The 15,808-nt window shown below is 39.2% G+C and overlaps 1 protein-coding gene and 1 pseudogene across 8 annotated transcripts in view; one reads left to right on the forward strand and one right to left on the reverse strand.

The window, feature by feature from the left end:
- The window catches only part of Pi3K21B (phosphatidylinositol 3-kinase regulatory subunit alpha), a 730,269-nt gene that overhangs the window by 177,184 nt on the left and 537,277 nt on the right, over window positions 1-15,808 (reverse strand). The gene's annotated exons all lie outside the window — the stretch shown is intronic.
- On the forward strand, window positions 2,145-2,782 carry LOC145688550 (uncharacterized; annotated as a pseudogene).

Consider the following 15,808-nt stretch of genomic DNA (forward strand, 5'->3'; position numbering starts at 1 on the left):
AGACGATTGAGGTGAAATGGCACTCTTCTCAAAAGGCCGCCGAAACATAGTATCCGTGTCAGAGAAAAGGTTTAGTACCCGTAGTATGAAAGCGATTGGAGATAAATCAACTGGAGTAGGTAACTGACGTAAGGCATATCGAGAGGTGTTGTCGAGGTGACTCCAAGGGCCAACTGAAGGGTATCTGGGGCCAACTTGTAAATTTCAAATAGCAACTTGAAACGAGTAACATCACGTTAGATAGACAAAGGAATATTAAATACAATCTGTAAGAATATTTTAGACATGAGACGCCGTTTTCAAAATGATCGCCAAGACATAGTGACTGTGTCTAAGAAACGTCTAGTGCCCATAGTATGAATACGGTTAGAGAAAAATGAAAATAACCAAAATTAAATACGAAAACCACGGACAGCATTCCATGGCTCGAGAATTATATAACAGAGATAAAAATGTTAGAGTAAAATTGCCATAATGTATAGAGAGAAATCCAAGTCCTGCAAAATAATTTCTCCCTGCGCTCTGTATGTGAATGGGGTGGAAAGTAACTGTGAAAGTTCAAATGAGAACTCTACTTAATTCGCAAATTAAGGCTACGCTTCAAATACGTATGTTGTGGTTGAAACATTTGTTGGTAAGGATGACGCTGTTGCGACTAAAATGAGGTGAAATTTTTTGAATGGTAACGTATATCTGTATGGCTGTGTATGATTTGATGCGAAAAACAGAAGGAATGTTATACGAAAGAAGTTGTCGAATAATGCAGTTGCTGGAACTTACAAACGTGTGAATTTGCCAATCTCCGTCGCCAAAGAAATTTTAATGCAATGCGTGCTGGTTATGCGGAAAGCATGTTGGGGATATACGCACGCACCGTTTCATACCTGAAGCTCACAATATGACATGAGTGCTAATAGTTAATCAAAATGCAACTGTTGCCATCCGCATTAAATAAGTGCACCAATTCTCTATCCCTGAAGTCTGCCTTCCAAACAGCATTGGGTAGGTCAAGCGTACGCCCGAAGCGTTGTGCGGTTGGACATTCTGAGTGCGAGTACATGTTTTCTTTTTTTAATTCCGCTAGACGAATATCAGGATGGAACCATCTGTAAAAGGCCATGGGCGATGACTTTCCTCATCCGTGCTTCTCTAATCCGGCCTAGGCTTTAGAAGACTAAACGTGAAACTAGATTCAAGTATCTTGCTACAGCACATTGCGCATGAGCTCTAAAGCTCCAAGCAAAACTCTCAAAACCATCTGAAAAATATAGTTTTCAGAAATCAAAATAACTAAAACAATGTTGCTTGACTTATGAAATAACGAAGTACCAGTACTTTGTACACAAAAACGTTCGTAGTAATTGCGGTTATTAGCGTTGTTCCTGAATCATCGTGTAGAATGACGTCATGCACCCCCGTTGCCTCATGCGCATTGCTTCAACAGACGATTGTGCCCAATACACACACACACCGGTACGGTTCATGCTGCCTCCAAGCTTCGAACCAAGATTCTGCAGACGAAGCCTGTTAAATGAGTTAAATGAGAGAAGTGTTAGTAGCAGATCTGCCAAAAGCATACGTTTAGAGTGACTACTTATGTAAATGTCGGACAAACACTTTTTCGTATGTATTCTTATTATCTCTACGAATTAGTATTAGTAATTGTTGTTGTATTTCTTACTTTATTTTTATTGACTGTCTGAAATATTGTCGTTCATAAGAATATGACTGATTATACTCCAAACGAAATTGTTGACATGCTGCTTATTTTGGGTGAATGTCGCAAAAATTACTGACAAGCTGCTGCTTTATATAAAACCCGTTATCTAGATCGACGGCCACCAAACAATATAGTGATCCGACATACTGAAGAGCCCGTGAGGGTCGCCTGAAGCGTGTAAGGTCAGCTCGCAACTACGACAATGATGCACGAATGATAACTATTTTAGCAGAAATTCACATCAATCCCCATATTAATAGTAGGTAGATGGACAGGGAAATAGGGATACCTAGAAGAACTGCCCTTAGGCTCTTGAAAAAGGTAAAATATCGTGCCTACCACATAACTCTAACTCAAATCCTTACTGCAAACGACAAGTTACACCGTATGGAGTTTTGTCAATGGGCACAAGAAACGTGTAGAAATGTTCCTTTTTTTAAGATATGCCACGTTTTCGGACGAAGCTACATTTCGCAGTACTGGTGAACTCAATAGGCATAACTGTCACTACTGGTCAGATGTCAATCCTCGTTGACATAAGGCAGTAGATGTTCAACACCGTTGGACTATTAATGCCTGGTGTGGCATTGTCAATGGATATCTAATTGGTCCTAACTTCTTCGATCGAAACGTAACTGGTGACATTTTTCTGGACCTCCTCAGACACGATTTGCCATTTTTGCTTCAGGATGTGGACTTAGAGACACGACAAAGAATGTGGCTGCAGTTAGATGGAGCGCCACCCCATTGTATGCGGAGAGTGGTGCAGTATTTGAACACGCGTTTCAATGGGAAATGGATTGGGAGGAACGGACCAGTATTATGGCCTTCGCGATCCCCAGATTTAACCTCACCAGACGTTTATCTATGGGGATATTTGAAGAACGTTGTGTATGAACGCCAACCAACAACCAGAGAAGATATGATAGAGCGAAGTCGATTAGCTTGTGCACAAATCCCCGGAACGTTTTATTGAATACTGTAACACATTTTTGCAGAAGGATTACTTTATGTATTCAAGCACATGGAGATGTCGTTGAACACAATTTAGTTCGTACGTGAATGGTGTGTGGACTGACGAAGAAAACTACGCTGGACGTGAGAGGCGAGGGGACTCACGAAGAAAAATCACTCCGGACGTGAGAGTCGTGGGAACTCACGATCCGGTTTCCGAACTGATCACCCTTGCTACGTGACTCAAGCGCGAAGTTGAGCAATAGGCGGGTAGTGGTGCCCCTGGCATTGGCGAACAGACCTATATCCAAACACATACAGGTGAATATCTGCTAACGCCGATAGGGTTATCCGCTACAGGGGTAACCAAGAGGTGTTCCCAGCTTGGACCCAAAGATTTTTTTTCGCTTCTTCTTGGCGCTTTTGTTGTGTTAGAAGTTTCGGGCTATTGCCCATGCCTTCTATGTGTGATGTTCCTTGTCTTTGGTGTTGCTAACGTATTTGAGCTGAGGGATCGCAACTGTCGCATATCCCTTTTTCTTCATCTTGGTGCTGGTTTCGCTGTTGACTTCTGGGCACCCTGTACAGATGTCGTGGTAGTTTTCTCGTCCCTAAGTTGTTGACTGTCGGGTTGGGTGCATCTCTGACATTCCTCCAGAATTTGGCGGAGTGCTGGTGTCTTAGATCCTCTAGCATTTGGAGTTCCACATCTTCGTGGATTTGCGCAATCCTGGTCTCTCTTGAAAGCCCTGTGATGGCTCGGACTGCGTTGCTTTGGACCACCTGGAGTCGGCGGAGGTATGTGGTGTAGGTGTGTTGTCATGCGGGATGGGCGTACATGAGGATAAGGAGGATACACATCATGTATGTATGACGTCGTGTGACGTAGTGCTGCTCAGAGAGACCAACTTTCACGAACCAACACCATTTAAAATCCGCAACTACACGCTGTACAGGACAGACAGACAAGGACCAAGGGGAGACACAGGTGTCCTAATCAAACAGCACATTCCTCATGATTTGATTCAACTTCCAGCTCTACAGTGTATCGAAGCAATCGGAGTCTTCATCCATTCCCCGGATGGTCCGCTTCACCAGATATCAGTGGACAAGAAGCCAGATGCACCACTCCATGCACCAGCCCTGCACCAGCTACGACCCAAGGTTAGTGTGTCACGACTTGGGGACTCTTGGTGAAATCAGGGGTGGATGATTCCCTCAGAGGGCTTGAGAGTGCAAATAAGATTTCCCGGCTTTTCCGACAGGGTGGTCAGTGCCCTTACCTCCTCGTGGTCAAGACTGTCCACCATCCAAGGCAATAATTCCTTGTGGATCCCAGGGACCACCGTGAGATCAGTTAGGCTGATCCCACTGTGGTCGGGTGACGCTAAAGGTATAAGCCCCTTAGAGGGCTAAAAGAGCAATACATACCTAATATACCTTTTCCTTGTATCCTATCCCTTTGTCCTTACTTGTGCCTTTCTATAACCCTTTAACATCATATTGTCTCCATAATGAAATTGCCAAAGAACAGCAAAGTAGAGTGCGTAACAAGACCTCGCCGTGTTTTGTGCTGGTTAAAACGTAGAATGCACAGTTTGTGATTCACACATACCTTGGTTTTAGGTTCGTTAGTGGGATTGATGATTGCTTACCGGACTCACAAGGTTGTTGGCCCCTCTAACCGTATTCATACTATGAACATTAGGCGCTTTCTTAGACACAGTCATCATCTTGGCGGCAATTTTGAAAACGGTGTCTCATGTTGAAAATATTCTTACAGATGCTATTTAATATTCCTTTGTCTATCTAACATGATGTTACGCGCTTCAACTTGCTATTTGAAATTTACAAGTTGGCCCCAGATACCCTTCAGTTGGCCCTTGGAGTCACCTCGACAACACCTCTCGATGTGCCTTACGTCAGTTACCTACTCCAGTTGATTTATCTCCAATCGCTTTCATACTACGGGTACTAAACCTTTTCTCTGACACGGATACTATGTTTCGGCGGCCTTTTGAGAAGAGTGCCATTTCACCTCAAACGTTTTCTCCTGCAAGATGTTTTATTTTCAAGATTTATCGAACGAGGTACTACTCGACTCATGTTACTATTTGAAATTTTGAAGTTAGCCCCCAACACCCCTTGAGGGTGGCCGCTGGGATCACAGGGACCACACCATTCGATATGCCCTATGATGTTTACGTATTTCAATTTTGTTCCATTCATTTACCTTCCACGGTTTTCATACTACGGGTACTGGAGTTTCCGAACCATATCATGGAGGCCATTTTGAAAATGGTGCTCTATATGGAACATCTTTTGGTACAGCATTACTTAGTTTTCCAAGACCTTTCGAACGAGGTATTACTGAACCCATGTTCCCATTTGACATTTCAAAGTTACCCCCCGTTACCCCCATTTTCGGGTGGGGGTGCGGAGAGGGGTACTTTTGTCGGAATTTGTTTTCCTCCTTAGCAATATATAGCGTGTACTTCAAACATTTCTTCTATGTTTTATCATTTTTCAGATATTTCCGTGGATTGATTAAAATGGCCCACCCGTATATATTTCTCCCTCCCGATGTTGCGGGCCATGGCATCGGAAGTGTCACTGTTCATCTCAGATACTCCGAAAAATGTGAATTCAGCACTAATATCGGTCAACTTCGACCATTTTAAAATATCTATTCCTTCCCCTTACCCATGTTGCGGTGTTGAATTTGAATTTAAACGGGATCTGAAGTATCACTGTTCATCTAAGCGACATAAATTCGACACTGATAGTAGCCAGTTTCGATCATTTATATATATATATATATATATATATATATATATATATATATATATATATATATATATAGTAGAGGGGGCAAGAGTACGTGGGGGGTAAGGATACGATTCCCTAAAATCAGGTGAATATATTCGCGTATGGCAATAATGCATCACGTGGAGTTTGATGTTAATGGCGTCTATAACCTAATCAAGTTTGAGTGTGTTGCGGCAAACTACAAGCTATCTAGGTAATTATTTATGTTTTTCTAATAGTTTGATATAATATTGGGATATAAGTAGTTAATGAATAACTTACACAATTTTATAACGATTTCAAAGTACTATAAAGCGTTAGTTTCTAACATATCCATTGTTTGACAGGATGGAGTAAATTGCCTTTCTTCCAACAGCTGGCTGTACAACATTACGGGAAATTCAATTGTGTAGTGTGGGGGCAAGGATACGCAGATATCTAAGAGGCAAGGGTACGCGTGCGTACTCTTGCCCCTTCTGTTCTATGAAAAAGAATCAAATATGATTTAGATCTAACAATCAGAAAAGAATGTAGATTCCGTTGTAATAGAGAGTGACGGCAAACTTTACGAATACTGGTTCCCATATGTAGCCTCTAACGTTAAGAATTCTGAAGAATCTTGATATTTTCTTATGTACGAGGGATAAATTTTTATTCTAAATACCACTCCTTACATAACAGTATCTAAGGTGGTGTTTGAGTTTTCGAAACAGATAAACGTGTGAGATAGTTAAATCTGCAGTTATTGAATAACGTTACGCTTGCTTATTTTATTCAGATTTCAGAAATACTAAGCTTTGTCCTCTTTTATCTTAAATGTCAGTAGTCTTCAGTAATAAATTTCAATGGGCCTTATGCAGAGGCGTTCTGACGCGTGATTAGTGCATACTAAAAATTTCGACTACCATATGTTTCCTGTAGTAGTCAGTCCTTTAGTAATCATACGTTAAAACGACTCTGCATAAGGCGGTATCAGTCCAATGATGGTATGGGATCCTATAAAGATATACGAAGCTAACCTAACATACTATTTGACAATATGTAGCTTCATCAAGGATAGGTCGGGAAGTTTTCAAGTTACCCTCGTAGGTGACAAGCATTCTGTAACTGATGGAATAAACTGAATTTTGAAATATATTTTTATAAAGGGTCTAAATATTATCTGATTTTTTTTGTATCCTATGCATTAACATTACTGATATAAAGAGAATTAAGGATTTTTCTTTTCTTTTTTTTAAATGAGAATCTGCTACGTCTTTAGGCACAATAAAGCCAGTAGGCCTATTTACCGAAGAAATGGAGAACGAATTAGTGGAATATATCACATTACTGGATCAATTCTTCTATGACCTAACTTTAAAAGATCTAAGAAGAATGGCATACAATTTTGCTGAACGTAACTATTTGACCCATATCCTTTAGTCATGTGAATCAAATGGCAGGAAGAGATTGAACAGAGTCTTTCCGTCGTAGACATTTAACAATTGCTTTGCGACAGCCTTCAAAGACTGGTCTGGGGAAAGCTCATGGTTTTAGCAAGCCACAAGTTGAACACTTTTTAAATTGTCTAAAAGATCTTGTAAGACAAAACGGCTTTCCTCCACGAGATATCTACAACATGTACGAAACTGGCATAAATACTGTTCCTCATAAAGTTTCAAAAGTCGACTAAAAATCAGTTGTGAATAAAACTGTATCTAGTGATTTTGGAGTTAACATAACAGCTGTTTCTTGCGTGAGTGCATCTGGTTCCTTTATTCCACCTGTGTTGATATTTCTCAGAAAACGAATGAAACAAGAATTATTCGATGGCTCGCCGCCGGGTTCTGTGGGAATATCTGATTCTGGTCCATCAGCTCACAACTTTTCGTAGAATGGTTATATTATTTACACCAACATGTGCGATCAAATTCGGTTACGAAAAAGGTATTGTTACTTGTTGACAATCAGACCTCTCACATTTCAATCGAAGCGATTGATTTCTGCAGGCAAAATGGGATAGTGATATTGAGTTTACCACCAAATCCCAGCCATAATTTGAAACTATTAGATCGCTCCTTTTTTGACTCGCTGAAATCCCGGTATTCAACAGAGGCGGGATGGATGATTCCTCATCCATTTATCACACAAATTCCAAGTTGCGAGTTTGTTTACTGAAGCTTAGTACGAAGCTGCAACCATTGGTATCCAGCCTTCAACAATCTGGAGTTGTCCCACTGAATCCAGATGTGTTCACTGAAGAACATTTTCTTCCTTCTATTGTGGATGTGGTAGACTTAAATGTAGAAGCCAGCTCTGAAGACGAAAGCATTCCTGAAGCAACAAATCAAGCATCAGACTTGAATAAAGCCCAAAATCGTTCATCGAATGATTCACTGGAAGTAAAAAGGGGCTCATGCGGCGCATCCAAATCAAACACTCCTCTGCCAGTTGCTCGTCCTCCTCCATCTGTTACCAAACCTTTATATAGAAACGCTAGATCCTCACTAGAAGCAAGCAAGGGCTCATGCGGACTGTCCACTTCAAACACTCTTCTGCCGGTTGGCCGTTCTCATTCACCTGTTACCAAACCTTCAACCAGTAACGCTAGATACTCACTAGAAACAAGCAAGATCTCATGCGGACTGTCCACTTCAAACATTCTTCTGCCGGTTGCTCGTTCTCATTAATCTGTTACCTAACCTTCAACCAGTAACGCTGGATCTTCACTGGAGGTAAGCAGGGGCCCATGTAGACCGTCCACATCATGCAGTGGTTGTCAGTCCTCCTCCGACTCAACCAAAAAATCTTGATCTTCTCGAGGTCAATCTGAGATTCTGACATCCTCTCCTTTCAAGCAGAACTTACTTCCGAAACGGTGCCCTTCAAAGAGCAAAGGCAAACATCAACTTGCACCAAGAAAGCTACAACCGAAGTTGTAGCTACAACTCCTCAGATCAGTGAGGAAGTAGTGTACGAGTGTCCATTATGCAATATCATCTTCAGCGATCCACCAATAGAAGACTGGATCAAGTGCGCAATATGCCATGAATGGTGGCATGAGCAATGCACATCATATGAAGGAGTAGACACCTTCTTCTGTGATAATTGTTAATGCTCTTTTGGGTGCGTACTCATGCTCCTTTGATTTCGTACTCTTGCCCCACACATAGGGACAAGAGTGCGAATTTGAATGTTTTCATTTTACGAATTATAGTTCCTCCAAGGACAGAGGTATATAAAAGTCGAGTTCACATTTCGTAAAGGAGAGTTCAAGTTTTGTGTTCCATGTAAAAGTTTTCCGTTGTAACTATTTTTTACCAAAAATATGTAAGTTTAATTGAAATTTGCGTACTCTTGCCCCCTTCTCTCTCTCTCTCTCTCTCTCTCTCTCTCTCTCTCTCTCTCTATATATATATATATATATATATATATATATATATATATATATATATATATATATATATATATTTCTCACCCTTCGCCAAGGGGCAGTACTGATTTTGAATTTAAACCGGATCGGAAATGTCACTGTTCATCTCAGTAACTCAAATAACTATGAATTGGACACTAATGTTGGTCATTTTCGAATATTATTATGTATAGCTCCCCTCCTTATCATCTGTGCTGCGATACATGGCATCAGAATTGTCACCGTTAATATCAGCTACTACTAAAACTATGGATTCGACACTAATATTAGTCATTTTCGATCATTTTTAAACGTTTATCCCATCCCTACATTGTACCCTCCCCCACTCAACTATCAGTGTTGAGCTTGGATTGAAACAGCATCAGAAGTGTCACTGTTTCTCTCATCGACCCCGAAAACTATGGATTCAACAATAGGGTAAAGGCACGGAATATGGAATACTTTTTGTTTCGTCTTTATTTCTCAGAAATGTTTATCCCAGAATAAAAATATTATACATCATAACACTTGCGGTACCTTTGCAAAACAAAATACAAGTATGACAAGTATGAAAGTTTGTTCCAAATTATTGATTTCTTACAATATTACAAAATTGAAAGGAACTCAATTTCCCATATTAGGCACACCCCGCTCCTAATATGGAACACTACCTGTTCCCTAAAATGGAATACTAAAACAAATATTTGTGTCTGGATACAAAGCAACGTTTGGACAATTCGAGCATAGGCAATACATTCGAGCAACTGATTTGTTTATTTAAGGAATAAATTTATTTATTGGTGCAAGGAAAGGAGCAAAGCAAGTGTTCGAGCCTCAAACTCCGAGATCACATCGGCCGTTCAGGCTAGTCTACGAATTGGAAAGGACTCAGCCCTGGCGTCAGGAGAAGTACCATCCCGGCATATGCCTTATGGGACTGAGGAAAACCAGGAAAAACTTCACTCAGGATGAGCGGTCTGAGCTGGAATCGTGCCCATGCTCGAATTATCCAAATGTCGCGTTGTAGGCATTGTGGCATATATAAGACAAATAAACAAAAATTACATAACATTCTTAAGATAATTAAAACATAAAACAGCAGAAATACCAAAATTCTACATAGTACAAAGATACTTATCGAACTCGACTGAACTTACTAGGCCTATGTTTGTTAATTGCTGCAATAGGCTATAATAGCTACTTATTTTAACTTTTGGAATAGTTATATTTTTTTAATAGCATGTTTGCTAGATACAACCAATAATAAAAATAATAAAACGAAATATTCGGGGAAGCAAAGTACGTGCGACAAACATATTTTTCTCCACTGTTCATGTGACACATTTCGTGGGCCCATCTTTTATATACAAACTGGGCATTTTAGCCAATCTACATCCCCTGCACCGAACGACTACAATTTACTACAATGTCCACATTCCTCATCATCGTCATCATCAGTAGGATCACTTAAACTGTCACGATCTTCGTTCAAGTCACTCACTGACTCTTCGGATTAACTTTCTAACTTATAGTCACGTGATGTCCTTTTTCTTTTTTGGCTGTTTCGATTGGATTTTCTTGGGCAGGGCGTGGAAAGTTAAACGTTTTTGACTACTTGCAATGATGAGATAAAGGTCCGTTGTGATGAGGTAGAGGAGGCTTCTAAATCGTTTATGTGGGGAGTACTCGTAACTACTTTCACCTCACCTAGCTTTCGACCATGTGTGTTGCGATGTTGTGGCTTTAGTTGTGGTAGCGGACTCACTACTTCAATCGGTACTATCGTGCTGCTCTCTTCACTTTGTACTGTAGACGAGAAGGCAGTTGAGACATTTGAACCAATAAATAATCTGTGAAAATTACATCCGAATCGATTCACGCGTTTAGGAGTTATCGTGAGACACACAGACATACAATACAAATGCCAAACGTCTCGACTAAGAGATGTTCTCTGACGTTCGGTCTAAAATAATATGTCAGGTCTAATATAACTGACAATTTAGTTATTCTTCTTCACTTCTAGTTCACATACGTATGAACCTATTTAGGAATATTCCATATTAGGATCCTGCTAGTATTCCATATTAGGAAAATCGCCATTTTGGATAGTTCTCTTCCTACAGACGCTTACGTGATTCTCTGTGTACTGAATCTTTATGCCCTTATAGTACATTATATATGTAATCAAAAATCACAAACTCAACAATAATGTATATCTCTTTGCGTACATTCAGCAGCCTGGAAATATAGAATACGCCCGAAAAACTCAAGTTTCTCAAAAAATTATTCTGCAGCAAAAGGAAATATTATGTTATCGTTCGGCGGCCAACCACTCATGCGCAGACTGAGGGCGTCACTGTGTACAAGTTTAAGTGAAGTCTTCTCGGTGGCATCAAATAATAGACAAAATAGTGTGGTATTTCAAATTAGGAACGTATTCCATATATGGCGCACCCGCCCTACTATCCGTCATTTTTAATTATTTTTAAATTTCTCTTCCCCTCCCCCTTCTCTACGTTGCATAGTCAAAGTGAATAGCCTAAAGTAATCCCTGTCCCTAAACTAATGCATGTTGAAAATTTGTCTGAGATCGGTCGGATGGTTCAAGAGTGATGAAGTCGCAAAAGTAGTCATTTTAATTTTAATTTTTTAACTTTTTTCTCCCCCTCCTCTAGGTTGGCTTGTCAAAATGAAACGATATAAAAAAAACACCCAAGCTTCGACCCTCATATATGTTAAAAATTTGATCGAGATTGGTTGGATGGTTCAAAAGTTATTAGGTTTTATTAGTTTTTATTTATACGTACCCCTCCTTTCCCCTCCCCTAGGATCTACCCTTAAAGTGAAATTACAAAAATGTTTTCATATCCGAACCTCATGTATCTTGAAAATTTGATTGAGATCGGTCGGATAGTTCAAGAGTTATTAAGTTACAAAAATAGTCACTTTCAGTGTTATATATATTGATTTTTATATATCTCTCCCCCTCCTTCTCCTCCCCTACATTGCTCCGTCAAATTTAAATCATAAGAACGATCCCACGCTTAAACCTTATCTATGTTGAAAATTTTCTCAAGATCGGTCGAGTGTTTCGTGAGGGTTTATTTTTTTTATTTTTTATGCCCCCTCCCCTCAGTTCTAACATCAAAGTGAATAGCCTAAAACCAGCCCAGCTTCGAACCTCATCTGTGTTACAAATTCGATCGTGATCGGTCAGGCGGTTCAGGAGATTTAGAGTCACAAACATAGTGATTTTCAATTTTATATATATTAATAAATAATGCCACGAATCTCCTGTATATGTACTGTATATTGTACGTAAAAAAGAAAGAAATTTAATGCTGTAAATATTGCTTCTCTCAACTATTACTACTACGCAGATACCAAAATTTCAAAATGTGAGTTCCGTACCTTGCTTTAAAAACAAAATGGGTTCACTTCCATGAAGTACGTAATGTCAAATGGGGTGAATAGAAACATGGGGGTGAATAGAAACAAAACTCCCAGATTAGTTTTGGATTTATCTGGACGATAAATTAATCAAGAAAACTGACATTTCTTAACATAGTCTTATACGGCTAAAGTGTCCAGGGCAGAGACAAAATGTTTTAATGAGTTGGGAACACTGAGGTAGACGGCAGTAGCATTAATGTGTTACTGAAATCTTACACGGTATTTTAGCGCTCCTTAAACTTTCTTGGTAAGTATGACATTTTCATATTTGTTGCATTTGAACATATGCCTATTTTGTAGTTTGTTGTTTCATTTACTGACGTTCATAGTAAAAGTTTTCCTTTTGTAAATTATTTTTAATAAAAATTTAACTTTACTGGGTTATTGTTATGATTTTTAATTAGTGGGGTGAATAGAAACATTTCTTGGGAAATTCTTGAAATTCCTCAAGGAGTGGAAAATTCTTGAGGAGCAGAAAAAAGGACCTGATAGGAATGTATCAACCATCTCTAAGAACAAATTTCCAAGTCTTCTGAAAAAAAAAAAGTGTGAAACTGAAGGAGGAAAATATCAGGGCTGGATTTGAAAAGTGTGGAATTTTTCCCCTTTGTCGAGACCAAATACTGAGGATGTTGCCAAGAAAAGACAATGAACGAGAAGAAACAGAACAGCAAAAGTCATCTCAGACTGTAAACCGTTTCCTTATGGATCTTCTCAGGAGCATGAGAGAAGATGAAAAAATTAAATAAGGGAAGAAGAGAGTACGAATAGATGTTTCTGGTAAGAGTTTTGGTTTGTTTTCTGAAAATGATACATTTTCATCAAATCACAACGAAACTCAAACTCAACCTACCTTTGTATTGTCGGAAGAGGAGAAAGACAACACTCCAGAAGACAACATTCCAGACGATCACGAACTAGATGATGGTTTTCTAAAGCTGGTGATTTTGCTGTGGTAAAATGAGAAGCTAAAACTCGATGAGACTATTCAGCACCCAAGTGCGAAAATGGGAACATGATGCATATGTGGGAATGTTTTATAAGAGAGCACATAAACAATGAAATTTTCAGAACGAAACTGTTGGGTTTTATTAGGAGTTCGTCAGCACGCTTTAAGCATATGATAACTTTCGGGTCCCTTCGTGGCTAAGCGGTTAGCGTACGCGCCTTTGGCGTGGGAGACCCGGGTTCGATTCCCGGCGGGAGCTCATGTAGTTCTGATTCTACGTTAAACAGTAGGTCCACGTCTCATATAGCCTCGCTGCTGAACGGGACGTAAACCTCAAAATCAACTCAACTCATGATAAGTTTCCCTGATGATTTCAGTGGTTTAAATCTTATTCAAATATCATCAAAACTATATGGTCGTTTATACCTATATTGTGCATTGTATTGTTTTATAAGTTTGTAACTTATGTAATACTGGTCTTATTGAACTAATCTCTTGCAGGTATCAAATAAATAGTCCGTTTCAACAAATACGCTGTTTCTTTTTTACCTTTCCAATAGTATAAAAGAAACAACAATGAAAATAAAGTAATTGTTTCTATTCACCCCATGGGTAGGGGTGAATAGAAACATTAAGAAAAATCAAGGTGAAGAAAAGTGGAGTTGATAAATTAATATGACGTTTACTGAAATTCATTAGCATATTAAGACCTTTCTTTTGGAATAATCTGATACGCGAAATCTTTAACATTACCAGACTTATATTCTCATATAGCCAAAAATGTGTTTCTATTCACCCCATTTGACGGTAATTGGGAACCACCAGCCTAGAAGATACGTATGAACTTTGAACCTTCCTACGCAGGATATGTAGTGGTGTCTGCTAACATATCGTGGTATTACTTATACCATGATACTATTAACCGTTACTATACATATTAATTATTAGGGTCTATATATTGTGCTGGCTTCGGTGCCCGAGATATGGGCAGGTCAAATTTTGTGTGAAAATTACGAAAACATGGACTCATAAACCGAACTTATTCGATCAAGAAATTTGACATGCTGGTAGAACTTTACTTTCAATATAAGCATGTGAAATATATTGTTGTGGAGGTTTACGGTGCCCGAGATATGAGCGGTCAAATTTTGTTCAGTGGTAGAGCGCTCACCTCTGGTACGTGGGATCCCTGGTTCGATCCCCGGCCAAGTAAGTTTGTGGTGGACAACAACGTGTTCATGGGTTTTCTGGGGTACTCCCGTTTCCTCTCACATGCTCATTCAACCAGTTCTTCCAACGTCACTCATTTTCTTTAGTCATCGTCTCCCTTAAGCTAAAGGGAATAATGTGGAACGTTAAACGAAGATTTTCTTTCTTCCAGGGCACAGTCTGTAAAATTGAAAAGAGAAATAGTACGCAAACTATAATTTTAAAATGTGGCGGATCATCGTTTCCCTGCTTCGAGAACTTCAAACGAAAACATTATATCAATTACCGTGTGCAACGTATATAAACGTTAAAGTACTAGTTAGTTTAAAGCCTTACAAGGACGCAAACATCAATACTAAACTTGTGTAAGTCGGGATGAGACCATATAGCTTTGTGTACCGGAAAACCAACTAAATTTTAAAAAGGTAGCTTTGAAGAGGGGGTTGCTAAAGGTCCCTTCTACCCTCCTTGTGGATCCGACACTGCTGAAGGATGAAAATTCTAAACTTACTAATCAGTGGCAACCTTGGGGACTGAAACTACACCCAACCAAAACGCAAACCCTAGTACTATATTCTATCCTTCAAAACGTTGCAAAGGAATGTTTAAAATCATACAGAAAAATTTCAAAATTCAAAATCAATCGGTCAGGTAAAATATTACGAATAGGGTCTATACAATAATTGCGATCAGCGACAATTGCTATCAGTTTCTTTTGAAGGTCACTTATAAAATATGAGTAGCGACAATTGCAACCACCTTGTTAATTAGCTTCTAAGTTTGTATCAAATGTAGGATTGAAACTTTATATAGAGGGTAAAACCTAGGCTAAGACTGCTGAGTAATAAAATTACTCACTAAAAAAAGGATATGATAAATTGATACGTAGCCAAGAGGACTGCGATAGCACAACATTTGCTGTGTGTTTTGCTTACATAACCGAATGACTAAATCTGATTGGTGAAGGTGTTAATCGACGGTAAGTAGGACAACATCATTTAAAACAACATATGACAACAATAAAAAAAATAAAGTTGGTAGTTCTTTTGGTTGGCAGCTCACAGTAGGATTTAATAACGGTACGGTAGCTCACAAGCTTCATAAGTTTGGCGACTACTGCTCTAGGGCGTCACTTCCTTTTCTTCGGTGTAATCTGTTGGTTGGCATGTCTTATTTTAAAAAATAATGATCGTAAACACGCAGAAATACTTCCACATCAGCTCGAAGTTCCAAATATTTTGCCTGTCTCAGGCCCGGAAAAGTGTGATAAATCGATAGTTCATCACTAATGTTGGTGTGAGATGATATTATTATTATTATTATT

The sequence above is a fragment of the Thermobia domestica genome, chromosome 6 (genome assembly GCF_964235325.1).
Source record: "Thermobia domestica chromosome 6, izTheDome1.hap1.1, whole genome shotgun sequence".
Classification (NCBI taxonomy): domain Eukaryota; kingdom Metazoa; phylum Arthropoda; class Insecta; order Zygentoma; family Lepismatidae; genus Thermobia; species Thermobia domestica.